Raw genomic sequence first — 18,269 nt, 5'->3', positions numbered from 1 at the left:
AGGAACACCTTCCGAATATTGAGTCACAACCTCTTTTGCCCTGAGAACAGCCTCAATTCGTCAGGGCATGGACTCTTCAAGGTGTCAAAAGCATTCCACAGGGATGCTGGCCCATGTTGACTCCAATGCTTCCCACAGTTGTGTCAAGTTGGCTGGATGTCCTTTGGGTGGTGGACCATTCTTGATACACACGGGAAACTGTTGTGTGTGAAAAACCCAGCAACGTTGCAGTTCATGACACACTCAAGCTGGTGCACCAAGCACCTACTACCATACCCCATTCAAAAGGCACATAAAACTGTTGTCTTGCCCATTCACCCTCTGAATCCTCCCATTCATCTACACTGATGGAAGTGGATTTAACATGGATTTAACTTCATTTTGGAATAAATTAAGTGACATCAATAAGGGAGCATAGCTTTCACCTGGATTCACCTGGTCAGTCTATGTCATGGAAAGAGAAGATGTTCCTAATGTTTTGGACACTCAGTGTATAACCAACCATAACTGAACATGACAAAAATATCAGTGTGAGAGGCTCAAAAGCACATTTTTCCACATTAAATATTTCATTTTTGCCATTAAGTTACTTTATGCTAAGAAAGGACCATGCCCTCAGAGTTTTCAGTAAGTCTACCTCAGAACCAGCTGCTGAAGGGGCTTGTGCCTCTGCTCTGCCTCTGGCTGGATCGATGCACTGTCTGTCAACCACACCCTCCTGATGCTGAGCTGAGCTGTAAAACCTGGAAATACTGTTAGCAGAGGACCAGCAACACCACAATCGCCCTGGCATTTATATTACCATCAACGACTCCCCCAACTTCACATCTAACAAAATCCACTATAATCATCCTGATTGGTTGGCACAGGATGCTATCCTGTAAAGACCACTTATGTGTAGCAGTGCTGAGTGGTCAGTGCTGTGGTCCTCTGTAGCTCAGCTGGTAGAGCACGGCGCTTGTAACGCCAGGGTAGTGGGTTCGATCCCCGGGACCACCCATACACAAAAATGTATGCACGCATGACTGTAAGTCGCTTTGGATAAAAGCGTCTGCTAAATGGCATATTATATTATATTAAGTCCCCCAAGCCTACCCCTTATTAAACCCTTTTCCCACTATCGAACCGAGCCATAACATACTGCATGTAACAGTGGCCAGGGTAGGAAGGTTTTATTGGGGTGGTTACAGAAATACGCTTTCAGCACAGTCGGAATGATCGATGACACAGCCAGCACTTTCAGTATTAAAAAAAGCACAAGCTTTTGGGTCTGTTGGCAGTAGTGAGAGGCTACCCACTGGGCACAGACGTCAGTTCAACGTCTAGTTTTGATTTACATTCAGTTGAGTTGTCAACTAACATGAATTCAATGTGAAATCAACAAAAAATGACATTGGATTTAGGTTAAAAGTTGGGTGAAGAAAATACGAAATGCCCTTACGTTGATTAATTTTTGCAAATCCAATCAGTTTTCCACGTTGATTCAACATCATCACATAGATGTTTTTGGTGGACATGACGTGGAAATGACGTTGATTCAACCAGTTCTTGCCCAGTGGATAGGTAGTGGGTTCATGGACCAGACCCTTCATCCTGACTGATCTGTGTGGGGAGGTGGGAGGTGGGGTGTGCACCGGTGGAGAGTGGAAGATGGTGTCAGGTCAAGAAGCGCAGAGAGACCTGGCTAGAATACAGCCCTTCCAATCCTTGTCTTGTTTGCCCTCACACACTTTGTACATAAAGACACATAGATACTCTCTGTGCACCAGTGGCAGTCGGTGCCGTTTAAAATGAGGGAAGATCATTGTTTTTTCATGAGCATGGCCTTATTTCTATTACAGCATATTGGATGACTGTCATTCATATTCCATTCACCCAGTTCAATGTAACAGCAATAGGTTTAGGCTACTACATGATACTCAAATTTTCCCTGTACCCATCATGAGGTTGCTACAACCTAGCCTATGAATGAAAGTTTACAACGTAGGTGCACATAGGTCGAGAGAAGAATTTGAAGCGACATACAGTGACACATGGACAGACAGTGACACATTCAATACCGCCTTGCACACTCTTGCCTGCATCTATCTGATCTAGGGTGTAATCAGTAGTCCAACAGTTGCAAACAAGAGTTTCTATTGGACAAATTCAGGTATGTTTATCCCTGTTTCGTTCCGTTTGCTTCCATTTAAGAAATGTTTTTCAACAGAATCGGCGGAATGAATACACCCCTGATCGTGCGTAAACACAGTTCACTTTCATAGCAGTCACGTTGTATTCCTTCTCGCATCTATGCACTCTCCTCCTCTCACCTTTTCCCTTCGCTTGTGGACTTCAATACACAACACATCAGCTGTATGTGGCCAGGTGAAAAAACCTATCCAAGCCAAACCATATCATAACCGCTACAGACAGCCTACATCATTGTCACCATATTAGCTAAAGTAATGTCATTGTCAACAGCTAATAAAACTAAGGCGTTAGTAAACCCGCTATATTTCATGCAGTGACGTTACAGTGTACAGTAAGCAGTTTAGCACTTACACCGGCAGGCCCAGGTGGCATTACATTTGTAAAATCAAAAGCTTACTTTGACTTGGAAGAGTTCCAGTGTTGTGTTGGATAGTCATAGCCAGCTATCTAACATAGCATCCCTCTGTTTGAGCAGGGTATTTGAGTAGGTTAAACTAGCTAGCTGCATTTGCTAGCTAAGTAATGAAACTGAAAGTGAAAAAAAATGACAATCTCTCATCACAAAACCAACTGATATTGCCAACTACTTTAATTATTTTTTCATTGGCAAGATTAGCAAACTTAGGCATGACATGCCAGAAACAAACGCTGACACTACACATCCAAGTACAGTGGGGGAAAAAAGTATTTAGTCAGCCACCAATTGTGCAAGTTCTCCCACTTAAAAAGATGAGAGAGGCCTGTAATTTTCATCATAGGTACACGTCAACTATGACAGACAAAATGAGAAAAACTTTTCCAGAAAATCACATTGTAGGATTTTTAATGAATTTATTTGCAAATTATGGTGGAAAATAAGTATTTGGTCAATAACAAAAGTTTCTCAATACTTTGTTATATACCCTTTGTTGGCAATGACACAGGTCAAACGTTTTCTGTAAGTCTTCACAAGGTTTTCACACACTGTTGCTGGTATTTTGCCCCATTCCTCCATGCAGATCTCCTCTAGAGCAGTGATGTTTTGGGGCTGTCGCTGGGCAACACGGACTTTCAACTCCCTCCAAAGATTTTCTATAGGGTTGAGATCTGGAGACTGGCTAGGCCACTCCAGGACCTTGAAATGCTTCTTACGAAGCCACTCCTTCAATGCCCGGGCAGTGTGTTTGGGATCATTGTCATGCTGAAAGACCCAGCCACGTTTCATCTTCAATGCCCTTGCTGATGGAAGGAGGTTTTCACTCAAAATCTCATGATATATGGCCCCATTCATTCTTTCCTTTACACGGATCAGTTGTCCTGGTCCCTTTGCAAAAAACAACCCCAAAGCATGATGTTTCCACCCCCATGCTTCACAGTAGGTATGGTGTTCTTTGGATGCAACTCAGCATTCTTTGTCCTCCAAACACGACAAGTTGAGTTTTTACCAACATTTTCTATTTTTGTTTCATATGACCATATGACATTCTCCCAATCCTCTTCTGGATCATCCAAATGCACTCTAGCAAACTTCAGACGGGCCTGGACATGTACTGGCTTAAGCAGGGGGACACATCTTGCACTGCAGGATTTGAGTCCCTGGCGGCGTAGTGTGTTACTGATGGTAGGCTTTGTTACTTTGGTCCCAGCTCTCTGCAGGTCATTCACTAGGTCCCCCCGTGTGGTTCTGGGATTTTTGCTCACCGTTCTTGTGATCATTTTGACCCCACGGGGTGAGATCTTTGCGTGGAGCCCCAGATCGAGGGGAGATTATCAGTGGTCTTGTATGTCTTCCATTTCCTAATAATTGCTCCCACAGTTGATTTCTTCAAACCAAGCTGCTTACCTATTGCAGATTTAGTCTTCCCAGCCTTGTGCAGGTCTACAATTTTGTTTCTGGTGTCCTTTGACAGCTCTTTGGTCTTGGCCATAGTGGAGTTTGGAGTGTGACTGTTTGAGGTTGTGGACAGGTGTCTTTTATACTGATAACAAGTTCAAACAGGTGCCATTAATACAGGTAACGAGTGGAGGACAGAGGAGCCTCTTAAAGAAGACGTTACAGGTCTGTGAGAGCCAGAAATCTTGCTTGTTTGTAGGTGACCAAATACTTATTTTCCACCATCATTTGCAAATAAATTCATAAAAAATCCTACAATGTGATTTTCTGGATTTTTTTTCCTCAATTTGTCTGTCATAGTTGACGTGTACCTATGATGAAAATTACAGGCCTCTCTCATCTTTTTAAGTGGGAGAACTTGCACAATTGGTGGCTGACTAAATACTTTTTTTCCCCACTGTATATCTGACCAAATTATGAATGACAAGCATTGTAATTTTGAATTCCGTAAAGTGAGTGTGGAAGAGGTGAAAAAATGATTGTTGTCTATCAACAATGACAAACCACCGGGGTCTGACAACTTGGATGGAAAACTACTGAGGATAATAGCAGACGATATTGCCACTCTTATTTGCCATATTTTCAATCTAAGCCTACTAGAATGTGTGAGCCCCCAGGCTTGGAGGGAAGCAAAAGTCATTCCACTACCTAAGAATAGTAAAGCCCCCTTTACTGGCTCAAATAGCCAACCAATTAGCCTGTTACCAACCCTTAGTAAACTATTGGAAAAAATTGTGTTTGACCAGATACAATGCTATTTTACAGTAAACAAATTGACAACAAACTTTCAGCATGCTTATAGGGAAGGACATTCAACAGCACATCACTTACACAAATGACTGATGATTGGCTTAGAGAAATTGAGGAAAAAAAGATTGTGGGGACTGTTTTGTTAGACTTCAGTGAGGCTTTTGACATAATTGATCATAGTCTGCTGCTGGAAAAACTTTATACAACTAAAAGCATTGTATTTGGGACAAATCATTCACTAAACCCTAAACCTCAACTAAATCTTGTAATAAATAATGTGGAAATTGTTGAGATGACTAAACTGCTTGGAGTAACCCTGGATTGTAAACTGTCATGGTCAAAACATATTGATACAATAGTAGCTAAAATGGGGAGAAGTATGTCCATAATAAAGTGTTGCTCTACCTTCTTAACAGCACTATCAACAAGGCAGGTTCTACAGGCACTAGTTTTGTCACACCTGGACTACTGTTCAGTCGTGTGGTCAGGTGCCACAAAAAAGGACTTAGGAAAATAGCAATTGGCTCAGAACAGGGCAGCACGGCTGGCCCTTGGATGTACACTCAAAGTGGAGGAGAGATTGACTTCATCACTACTTGTATTTGTGAGAGGTATTGACATGTTGAATGCACCAATCTATCTGTTTGAACTCCTGGCGCACAGCTCGGATACCCACGCATGCCACAAGAGGTCTCTTCACAGCCCAAGTCCAGAACAGACTATGGGAGGCGCACAGCACTACATAGAGCCATGACTACATGGAACTCTATTCCACATCAAGTAACTGATGCAAGCAGTAAAATTAGATTTAAAAAACAGATACAAATACACTTTATAGAACATCGGGGACTGTGAAGCAACACAAACATAGGCACAGACACATGCATACACACACACAATAGCATACGCACCATACACACACGTACACATGGATTTTGTACTGTAGATATGTGGTAGTGGTGGAGTAGGGGCCTGAGGGCACACAGTGTGTTGTGAAATCTGTGAATGTATTGTAATGTTTTTAAAATTGTATGAACTGCCTTAATTTTGCTGGACCCCAGGAAGAGTAGCTGCTGCCTTGGCAGTAGCTAATGGGGATCCATAATAAATACAAATACAAATGCAAATGCAAATACAAATCTCTCTCTTGCTTCTCCTTCATTTTGGAATAAATTAATTTGTTAAAAACTGTTCAACTATTGTCTTTCTTTCTCTTTGAGTCAACTACTCACCACATTTTATGCACTGCAGTGCTAGATAGCTGTAGCTTATGCTTTCAGTACTAGATTCATTCTCTGATCCTTTGATTGGGTGGACAACATGTCAGTTCATGCTGCAAGAGCTCTGATAGGTTGGAGGATGTCCTCCGGAAGTTGTCATAATTACTGTGTAAGTCTATGGAAAGGGGTGAGAACCATTTTAAAATGTTAATAATATTTTCTCCAAACGATTTGAGGGAGTGCACACATGCGGCTATTCTGTGTTGAGCGGTTAACAAAGAAATAGGAACTCCTATATGCTTAATTTAGAGTTATTCATGTAACTTTAGTTATTCTACAAACGTTGGGCTATATATTTTGATTTGTAATACATTCTAAGGCTGCATGATGAGATGATGGTTTGAAAAAAGTTGCATGAAAAGCATGAGCTCTGCTTTGTTTTTTGCGCAGGCTGTACACACTTCATCAGTCTCTCATTCACAATAATGCCTCAAATTTTCCGGCAGCATCCCCCTTGTGTGGCCGTAATGCCCCCTAAAAAAATCAAAGCCTTTACCAGCCAAGGCCGTTGTGCCCTTGGGCTAAATATAATAATTATATTTCCCTTCTCCCTGAGAGCTGCATGCTCCGAAGCACCTGTCACTCACATGGCTCTCCATCACGTGATTGGGTCTTTCTCACAGGCTACAAGTGAAGACAGACACATCCCGGACCCAACTGCGCACGTCCTTATCCAATTCCGAGGTGTATATTGAAGATATTGGAAGAATTGTCAACATTTACTTTTCGTCAGCCAACAAGATGCGTAGGCCTAACGAACAGCAAAAGCACTAGCCTATGTCAATCTACTATCCCCCATAGTACAAAAGTTGACCTATTCTATTCTGTGCGAGAAATAAATATTCCAAACATAGTCTGAGACAGTTGTGGGATGTGATAGATCCCAAATTAATACAACCACTTGCATCCCCAAAAGTGTTTTATGCAATGAGGCTGATGACACAGATCAGAACGTTTAGCTTAAAATGTTGATAAACTATTAGGCTATTTCTTCACATTATAAGCGCAGCAATGCACACACGGCAGTAGGCTATAAGTACAAATGTTCCATTAGCGGGAAAACACCGTTATCAAAAGTGACCGCAAATGTGATTATGCATGTAATGCTTTTATTCTAAAGGTGCATTTTATGGTTAAAATGATCTTCCCCAAACTTGAAATTCACGCGCTGCTTATGTATGCCAGTTAGGCTCTACACCCCTTGTATAGCGGATTAATGTGCTTAATTTTAAGAAGTTATTTGGCCACTTTAGATGTGATACAAACCTTATCAAAATATATAGGCCTATGGGATAGGCTACATGAGGTGTGCGACTATGATTCGAAAAAGTAGCACAAAAAAAGGCTTTGTTTCTTGCGTTACGCTGGGCATCATTCACAAGTGATAATATATAATTCACAAGTGATAGGCTAATATTGTCACCCATCAGACTATTCTTGATTTCATCTTCTCTTTACATATACTAAATAATATATGTGTGAAATTTGTTTTGATTTAGAATGGACCATTATCATGCACCTGTCTCGAAACAGGGGCAAGGGAAAAAATACATGTCATCTATGCACTTAAATAGCGAATGGAGGATGCTTTTCCTGTGGTTCATTTTCATGCCAGCCAGGTAGGCTATACTCCTGTTGTAAAGAGAAGAAATGTGCTTAATATTAGGAAAGTTGAGAAATAAATATAGTAGGCTTAGCCTACAGAAAGCTGATGGGATCCTCCTCTTTTTAATAGAGGTCATCACTCCGTTTTCGCACGCAATGGCATAGCCTATAGTAATGTTGCGCAACATGAGCTCAAGTGTTTGATTAGATTTTCGATTACATTTCCATTGAGGTCAGAGTGATTAGAGGGACAATAGAGTGCTGAGTACCAGGCAGTTAGCAAGTTTGGTAGGCTACTAATAACCATCAGCAGCATCAGAGCTTGGAGAAGCCTAATTACCATGACTAAACTGCCTTCATACATTTACATTTACGTCATTTAGCAGACGCTCTTATCCCTAGCGACTTACAGTTAGTGCATACATTATTTGATTTATTCATACTGGCCCCCCGTGGGAATCGAACCCACAACCCTGGCGTTGCAAACACCATGCTCTACCAACTGAGCTACCTCCCTGCCGGCCATTCCCTCTCCTACCCTGGACGACGCTGGGCCAATTGTGCGCCGCCCCATTGGTCTCCCGGTTGCGGCCAGCTACGACAGAGCCTGGATTCGAACCAGGATCTCTAGTGGCACAGCTAGCACTGCGATGCAGTGCCTTAGACCACTGCGCCACTCAGGAGATATATGACCGTGACCTTCATGACTCGTGACCGTCGGTGTGTCGGTAATACGGTCACCGTAGCAGCCCTATCTGTGACCAACAGATACATATCTGTATTCCCAATCATGTGAAATCCATAGATTAGGGCCTATGGAATTTATTTCAATTGACTGATTTCCTTATATGACTGTAACTCAGTAAAATCTTTGAAATTGTTGCATGTTGCGTTTATATTTTTGTTCAGCGTTTACAGTTGAAGTCGGAAGTTTACATACACTTAGGTTGGAGTCATTAAAACTCGTTTTTCAACCACTCCACAGTTGCTCTACCAACTGTAGCTCAGTTGGTAGAGCATGGTGCTTGCAACGCCAGGGTTGTGGGTTCGTTTCCCACGGAGGGGGCCAGTATGAAAATGTATGCACTCACTAACTGTAAGTCGCTCTGGATAAGAGCGTCTGCTAAATGACTAAAAATGTAAAATGTAAAAAATGAAATAGAAGCAGATTTTTAGTCTCTCGGTCCCAGCTTTGATGTAACTGTACTGACCTGGCCTTCTGGATTATAGCAGGGTGAACAGGCCGTGGCTCGGGTGGCTGAGGTCCTTCATGATCTACTTGGCCTTCCTGTGACACCAGGTGCTATAGATGTCCTGGAGGGCAGGCAGTGTGCCCCCGACAGCATGCTCTCAAGGGTGCATCTGTAAAGGTTTGTGATGGTCTTAGGGGCCAAGCCACATTTCTTCAGCCTCCAGCAATGTTGAAGAGGCGTTGTTGCATCTTCTTCACCACACTGTCTGTGTGGGTGGACCATTCAGATTGTTTACGCCGAGGTACCTGAAGCTTTTGACCTTCTCCACTGCGGCCCGTCGATATGGATGGGGTTGTGAACCCTCTGCTGTCTCCTGAAGTCCACGATCAGCTCCTTCGTTTTGTTGACGTTGAGGGAGAGGTTATTTTCCTGGCACCACTCTGCCAGGGCCTTCACCTTCTCCCTGTAGGCTGTCTCATCGTTGTTGGTAATCAGGCCTACCACTGTTGTGTCTGCAAACTTGATGAGCTTAATGGTGTTGAAGGCTGAGCTGTGGTCAATGAACAGCATTCTTACATAGGTATTCCTCTTGTACAGATGGGATAGGGCAGTGTGCAGTGCGATGGTGATTGCATCATCCGTGGATCTGGTTACAGGGGTAATTCTGTGTGGTTACAGGCAATGTTCCCTCTAATTTATTTCGGTACTGAACAAATTTCAGGTCTGCTGAGCGCAAACCTGAACGTTGTAAAAATTATTTGCAACCTCCAGCACGCATTTACTGTGAACACTGAGGCTGTACCCGCTTGAAGTTACAGTTTTAACAGTGGCCATGTAGGCTACTGTGGCTATTTGATCATAATGAAAAAAAAATACAAAAAATAAAAAATATATATAATGTACAGTGCCTTGCAAAAGTATTCATCCCCCTTGGCGTTTTTCCTATTTTGTTGCATTACAACCTGTAATTTAAATGGATTTTTATTAGGATTTCATGTAATGGACATACACAAAATAGTCAAAATTGGTGAAGTGAAATGAAAGAAAACTACTTGTTTATAAAAATTCTAAAAAATAAATAACGGAAAAGTGGTGCGTGCATATGTATTTACCCCCTTTGCTATGAAGCCCCTAAATAAGATCTGGTGCAACCAATTACCTTCAGAAGTCACATAATTAGTTAAATAAAGGCAAACAGTTTGGGGAAGGCCCTTTCCTGTTTCAGCATGACAATGCCCCTGTGTACAAAGCGAGGCCCATACAGAAATGTTTTGTCGAGATCGGTGTGGAATAACTTGACTGGCCTGCACAGAGCCCTGACCTCAACCCCATCGAACACATTTGGGATGAATTGGAAAGCTGACTGCGAGCCAGGCCTAATCGCCCAACATCAGTGCCCAACCTACCTAATGCTCTTGTGGCTGAATGGAAGCAAGTCCCCGCAGCAATGTTCCATGATCTAGTGGAAAGTCTTCCCAGAAGAGTGGAGGCTGTTATAGCAGCAAATGGGGGACCAACTCCATATTAATGCCCATGATTTTAGAATGAGATGTTTGACGAGCAGGTGTCCTTATACTTTTGGTCATGTAGTGTATAATGACAAATTATACATAGCCTAACTATAAAATGTGGACGAGCATCCACACTGGAGGAAAGTGTATCTTCTACAGTAGGCCTACATCTGTCTATCAACTGATGGCCCAACTCAGCCAGGGAAACACAGTAGCCTATTATTGTTTTTCACACCTTTCATTATGTGACAATGGATGGGCTATTGGGTAGCCTACAGAATGTAGCCTATTGGAATATAATCAAAGAGCAAGGGGCCTATTGCAACCATCGATGGCACTAGATTATCGGCAGTTGATGTCTCGTTAAACCATCAATACGCGCTAAATTCACCCTCACAGCTGATCTTAATTGTAACCATTATTGGTCACCTCTACCGCTCCCTAAAATATGACGTCGGCGTTACCCTTAAAGCCACGGTGTGTCCTTTATTTAAAGGAGGATATCAAGCTGATCCTAACTGTTATAGGCCAATTTTTATTTTGCCCTGTTTATCAAAAGTGTTGGAAAAACTTGTCAAGAATCAACTAACTGGCTTTCTTGATGTCTATAGTATTCTCTCTGGTATGCAATCTGGTTTCCGCTCAGTTTATGGATGTGTCACTGTAACCTTAAAGGTCCTAAATGATGTCATCATTGTCCTTGATTCTAAGCAATGTTGTGCTGCTATTTTTATTGACTTGACCAAAGCTTTTGATATGGTAGAGCATTCCATTCTTGTGGGACGGCTAAGGAGTATTGGTGTCTCTGAGGGGTCTTTGGCCTGGTTTGCTAACTACCTCTCTCAAAGAGTGCAGTGTATAAAGTCAGAACATCTGCTGTCTCAGCCACTGCCTGTCACCAAGGGAGTACCCCAAGGCTCGATCCTAGGCCCCACGCTCTTCTCAATTTACATCAACAACATACAGTGGCCTGCAAAAGTATTCACCCCCCTTGGCATTTTTCCTATTTGTTGCCTAACAACCTGGAATTAAAATTGATTTTTGCGGGGTTTGTATAATTTTATTTACACAACATGCCTACCACTTTGAAGATGCAAAATATTTTTCTTGTGAAACAAACAAGAAATAAGACAAAAAAACAGAACTTGAGCATGCATAACTATTCACCCCCCCAAAGTCAATACTTTGTAGAGCCACCTTTTGCAGCAATTACAGCTATAAGTCTCTTGGGGTATGTCTCTATAAGCTTGGCACATCTAGCCACTGGGATTTTTGCCCATTCTTCAAGGCAAAACTGCTCCAGCTCCTTCAAGTTGGATGGGTTCCGCTGGTGTACAGCAATCTTTAAGTCATACCACAGATTCTCAATTGGATTGACTAGGCCATTCCAAGACATAAAAATTATGTGACTTCTGAAGGTAATTGGTTGCACCAGATCTTATTTAGGGGCTTCATAGCAAAGGGGGTAAATACATATGCACGCACCACTTTTCCGTGATTAATTTTGTATAATTTTTTTAAACAAGTAATTTTTTTCAAAACACTTCACCAATTTGGACTATTTTGTGTATGTCCATTACATGAAATTCAAAAATAAAAATCCATTTAAATTACAGGTTGTACTGCAACAAAATAGGAAAAACGCCAAGGGGGATGAATACTTTTGGAAGCTCTCTCCTCCATTTATATGCAGATGATACAGTCTTATACTCAGCTGGCCCCTCCCCGGATTTTGTGTTAAACGCTCTACAACAAAGCTTTCTTAGTGTCCAACAAGCTTTTTCTGCCACTAACCTTGTTCTGAACACCTCCAAAACAATGGTAATGTGGTTTGGTAAGAAGAATGCCCCTCTCCCCACCGGTGTGATTACTACCTCTGAGGGTTTATAGCTTGAGGTAGTCCCCTCATACAAGTACTTGGGAGTATGGCTAGACGGTACACTGTCCTTCTCTCAGCCCATATCAAAGCTGCAGGCTAAGGTTAAATCTAGACTTGGTTTCCTCTATTGTAATCGCTCCTCTTTCACCCCAGCTGCCAAACTAACCCTGATTCAGATGACCATCCTACACATGCTAGATTACGGAGACATAATTTATAGATCGGCAGGTAAGGGTGCTTTCGAGCGGCTTGATGTTCTTTACCATTCGGCCATCAGATTTGCCACCAATGCTCCTTATAGGACACATCACTGCACTCTATACTCCTCTGTAAACTGGTCATCTCTGTATACCCGTGGCAAGACCCACTGGTTGATGCTTATTCATAAAAACCCTCTTAGGTCTCACTCCCCCCTATCTGAGATACCTACTGCAGCCCTCATCCTCCACATACAACACCCGTTCTGCCAGTCACATTCTGTTAAAGGTCCCCAAAGCACACACATCCCTGGGTCGCGCCTCTTTTTAGTTCGCTACATCTAGCGACTGGAACGAGCTGCAAAAAACATTCAAATTGGACAGTTTTATCTCCATCTCTTCATTCAAAGACTCAATCATGGACACTCTAACTGACAGTTGTGGCTGCTTCGGGTGATGTATTGTTGTCTCTACCTTCTTGCCCTTTGTGCTGTTGTCTGTGGCCAATAATGTTTGTACCATGTTTAGTGCTGCTACCATGTTGTGCTGCTGCCATGTTGTGTTGCTACCAGGCTGTGTTGTCATGTGTTGCTGCCATGCTATGTTGTTGTCTTAGGTCTCTCTTTATGTAGTGTTGTGGTGTCTCTCTTGTCGTGATGTGTATTTTGTCCTATATTGTTATTTTATTTATTATTTTTAATTCCAGCCCCCGTCCCCGCATGCGGCCTTTTGCCTTTCGTATTCCGTCATTGTAAATAAGAATTTGTTCTTAACTGACCTGCCTAGTTAAATAAAGGTTAAAAAATAATATTTACAAAAATTACTCTATCTGCAAGCTCTCAGAAATTGTGTGTCTGAACACGTAGAGCGGGTTCTGGGGGGAAAGGACAGGAGTAAAACAAATATGTGATAAAGGAGACCCAGCTAGCTCATTTGGTTCCTTGAAAGTTGTGGGAAAGTATGTTTTTGGTTTCACATTGGTTGTGGGATCAAAGCCATACATTTCCTGACCAGTAAAACTGAACAGAAGTGAACATTCTGCCTGTTCTGGGACCATTTATTTTTAGGTTGTTGGGAGGTTCCTTGAAAGTTTTCCTGGGAGGTTTTATTAACGCTCTGAGAATAGAAAAAAATTGTTATTTTGCGGTTTTTATAATATAATAATATAATATGCCATTTAGCAGACGCTTTTATCCAAAGCGACGTACAGTCATGCGTGCATACATTTTTTTTGTGTATGGGTGGTCCCGGGGATCGAACCCACTACCTTGGCGTTACAAGCGCCGTGCTCTACCAGCTGAGCTACAGAGGACCACCTTAAAACGCTAACTGAATGTTTAAGTAAGACTTTTAATAACACTGCTAGGTTATTTTGGGTAAACTTTGTTTTAACTCTAAGCACAGATAGGACACATGGAAATTAATTTCCTTAGGCATTAATCATACAAACATTTATTTTTTATTGTGACACGGTATCAGTGAGATTCAAAACTATAATCTTCTGTTTTCTATCCATGGAATTAGTCCACCAGGATGGAGCTAGCATGCCATGTTTTTTGTATGCACACAAAGCTGTTCATTTTAGTCTATTCATTTTAGACCCCATTTCAAAGGAAACAAGCACTCATTAAGATCAGGTGTGGCCAATTAGTGGCCGCGGCCAACACACCTGAACACACTTAGATCTGTCATTCTCATTGAAAGGAAGTCTAAGAAGCAGTAGATCTGGTTCTATGTGCGCTATTTCTATGCTTCCCGTTTTTTTATTTTATTTATGTGTCTATTACTTTTGGTTTTATACACCAGCTTCAAACAGTTGAAAATACAACATTTTTGGTTATGGAAAATATATTTCATAGCAGTTTAGATGGTACAATGATTCTCTACACTATACACCTGTTTTGTTACATAAACTGAAATTAGGCGAACTATTCGAATTTTAGCAACCAGGAAATGGTGGAATGATTTCTGCATAGTGCGTCTTTAAAAAGAAAGAGGATAGATGAGTTTTGTTGAATGTTCTCTGAATGTTACTTATGTTTTCTTGTGGTTTTTATGGAAAGTTTTCTTAACGTTGTCGGAACAATTTCAGAACATGGCTTTAAATAGAACCATGAGGAAACCTGTAGGAAACGTTACGCTGAAGTACTGAAATTCCCACATAAGAACGTTGTTTCTTAAAGTTCTCTGAACTATTTTAGAACATTCTCAATATCAAACCAGTTGGCGAACGTTCCTAGAACACTACCAAAATTAAAATGAAATGTAACCATGTTTGAACTTTTAGGAAACGTTCTGTTAAAGTAATGAAATACCAAGAAAATAATGTTTTTTTTGTCAAGCAACTATACTGCAGCATTCCTAGAAGGTTGTGGGAAGGTCATATGCAAAATAACCATAGGACAACCATGCTCTCACCAAGCTCTAAGAAACATATGGTTTCCAGAACGTTATGTGCGAGCTGGGAGCTTGGCAGGAAGGAAGGAGGGATGGTAGAGGAGAGGAAATGGGCTTCTTTTGGGAGCCTGTTGGTGAGAGCTGTGGCTGTGGTTTAGCGTGGTGGGGGGGGGGGGTCTTCCAGGTCTATGACATCCAGTACATGTCACATACAGTATTTGCCCTGTTTTCAGTCATATGAACAGGGAAGCAGGGACCATCTGTGTGGCCATCTGTGAGGAACAGAGAGGCGACTTCACCTCTCCTCGGATGAGAGAGGATGGCCCTCCCTAGCTCTCACAGCCACCACCACTTCCTCTAGGGAGGCATAGATCCAGATCCAGCCTTGTTAGGTAACAAACAGGAACGACCCTCCAGTGACCAACAAGCCCTTGCGCTGTCGTTACCCTGCAGACACAGCAATCTCATCCAAATAGAGCCAATGGGAGGTGGGACTGGAGAGGGCTGGCACACAAACACATACAAATGGTATGTACACACTCCCACACATAGAAATAAAACATCATACATAAATAGGATGCAATTGTATCGGTGGTCTCTTACCATGATGGAAACTAAAGTTAATGTACAGGCATCTTCAGCATAAAGGTATTTTTGATTCCAACATTATCTGTTGCATGTGTAGGCCTACTTACATTGAGTCATATAACAATTACACTCCTGACTTTGGCAACCTGAAAATGCAAGCATTATGCAGACACCATTCATCATAAAGGCAGCACCCACCTGATTATATTTCAGGATGGGCTCCTCGTCCCTGATTTGCTCCCAGCTCACAGTCTGGTGACTCATCCTTGCCGTACCCCAGAGGTGAAAAGAGGGAAATGGAAATTAAACTCGAATTGTGGTTCAGTCATTTCCCCCTAATTTTCTCTCTACCTCTCCATCTCAGGGAGACAAGCAAAATCAGACGTATATGGGGCATTAAATCAAACCACTAATTTTCCATTGTCAAAATCTCACAGATTATATTGTTACACACAAACCTTGAAATATGGCTATTGATCTAGACATGTTTGTATGTGGCCTTGGCGATGGAGGGAAATAGAATCGTATTCCTTTCAGTCTCTATTTTCTCTCTGAGGATAATGGCGATGCCTCTGCCAGGCCCCGGGCTGTTCTGCTGGAAGTCAGCTGTGAGGAGCTGGCACTCTTCAGCTGCTGGCTATCTGACACTCCCTCTGGCCCCGCCAGAAAACTAGCAGGTACCATCTACCTGAGTGTCTTCAACAGGTCCTTGTTTGCTAACAAAGAGCCCACCAACAGGTCTTTCTTGAAAAATAGATTTTTTATCTCAACGAGATCAACCTGGTTAAATAAATGTCAATAACACACACCGAAAGACAATCTAGAATTCAGGGGTCTAGGGACAGTTTAAGCATCTCAATTCTGACTCTGAAGCATCCCTCTTGAGGTGAAATGTTGCGTTGTGGTCCCGTGTGGCTCAGTTGGTTTAATTCCCATGGGGGACCAGTATGGAAAAATTTAAAATGTATGCACTCACTACTATAAGTTGCTGTAAGTCGCTCTGGATAAGAGCATCTGCTAAATGATTGAAATGTAAAAAATAAAATATGAAATTTGTTCTGACTCCTGACATTCATGTTTAACTACAGCTTTCATTGCAGTGATGTGACAAGACAGGGAGATGTGTTACCATCTTACAATCTTGAATGTTCTCCCTCCTCTGCCTCCTCCCACTAAACAGCCTCAACCCTACAGCAGGATGAGGAGATCACTGAAGCAGAGTGTATTTACAAACTGGTATGGATTCGGATCTGCTGATTGACTGTGGGGAATCTGCCTAATTTGAATGTCAAATATAAATTCCAAAAACTGATTCCACATGCAAAGGTTGAGTATTATTCATATGGTGGTGACAATTTTGGGTGAGGCTGTCAGTCAGCTTTTCTTGAACATTTAAAGCTGCAATATGTAACTTTTGGGGCGACTCGACCAAATTCATATAGAAATGTGTGTTATAGATCTATCATTCTCACTGAAAGCAAGTCTAAGAAGCCGTAGATAAGTTCTATGTGTGCTATTTCTATGCTTCCTGTTCTTAAGTTTCGTTTTTTGCTTCATTTACTTTCGGGTTTTGTACACCAGCTTCAAACAGCTGAAAATACAATATCTTTGGTTATGGAAAATATATTTCACAGCAGTTTAGATGGTACAATGATTCTCTACACTATACATACCTGTTTTGTCACATAAACTGAAATTAGGCAAACTATTAGAATTTTAGCAACCATGAAATGCGGTGCGATTTCTGCATTCTGCATCTTTAATGACCCAGGATAGGACACCCTTTGATATAAAAGGTAGGTTCAGTAGTACTATTACATGGGAAACCACTTGGTCACTGACTTGATAATAGGCTTAGGCAGAACTACTCAACACTCACCCCCTCTCTATAATTACTCCTTTATGAAAGGCTTTTGATGAGCCAATTTTCTTAATGACCTGCCATTTGGTGATGTATTGGGGTCAGTAGTGGTCCTCTCCTCTATGCTGCTAAAGGGTAGAGAGATGGAGCCAATGGCAACACAAGAGGGCCTGTTATCCTCTGTTAATTTTGGGACTATTGTATTTATTGGACTGATTCCGTGGGTGATGCTCTCTATTGGGGTGTGAGCCACTTGTCAAATATTCAACCCCCATCCAATCCAGGCTAAAGATATGGCCAGTTCTGATTCTAAACCTCTCTCTTGGGTGGACTGTGGAGTTATTGTCTCATTAATGGCCCTTCTCTTCATCACCATGGCTGCTTTTGGAGAGCTCTGATAACAAGTGTCCAGGGGAACCACCTCTGCCAATCGATCCTGATCCCACGCCTTAATGATCCTCGGAGGAGTACACAGCAAAACACGGCTTTTTCAAAACATGGATTCCGAAGAACATGAAGAAGAGGAACAGAACTACCTTTACCAACTGTGACCATGGTAACAGGGAGATCAGAAGAAAAAAATTTGATTGATCAAACACTGTGTGTGTGTGTGGTGTGTGTGTGTGTGTGTGTGTGTGTGTGTGTGTGTGTGTGTGTGTGTGTGTGTGTGTGTGTGTGTGTGTGTGTGTGTGTGTGTGTGTGTGTGGACATGTTTAGCTATACTTGTGGGGACCAGTAGTACCTGGGGACATTTTGTTAGTCCCCACAAGGTCAAATGCTATTTCTAGGGGGTTTAGGGTTAAGGTTAAAATGAGTGTTAGGGTTAGAATTAGGTTTAGGGTTATGAGCTAGGTTTAGGGTTAAGGTTAGGGTTTGGGGTTAAGGTTAGGATTAGGGTTAAGGTTAGGATAAGGGTTAGGGGTTAGGGAAAATAGTATTTTG

General features: G+C 42.0%; 1 protein-coding gene across 2 annotated transcripts in view; it reads right to left on the bottom strand.

Annotated features, from left to right (window-relative positions):
- The window catches only part of LOC121584861 (rabphilin-3A-like), a 36,258-nt gene that overhangs the window by 15,583 nt on the left and 2,406 nt on the right, over positions 1-18,269 (bottom strand). Inside the window, exon 2 of one of the 2 annotated variants that reach the window (XM_041901037.2) lies at positions 15,665-15,731. The exons of the other annotated variant lie outside the window; for it this stretch is intronic. The gene's annotated coding sequence lies outside the window, so the exon portion shown is untranslated. The remainder of the gene's footprint in view (positions 1-15,664; positions 15,732-18,269) is intronic. 2 annotated transcript variants of the gene reach the window in all.

This window comes from Coregonus clupeaformis, chromosome 16 (genome assembly GCF_020615455.1).
Source record: "Coregonus clupeaformis isolate EN_2021a chromosome 16, ASM2061545v1, whole genome shotgun sequence".
Taxonomy (NCBI): Eukaryota; Metazoa; Chordata; class Actinopteri; order Salmoniformes; family Salmonidae; genus Coregonus; species Coregonus clupeaformis.
The sequence above is the reverse complement of the archived record's forward strand: the minus strand, read 5'-3'. Positions and strand labels throughout refer to the sequence as shown.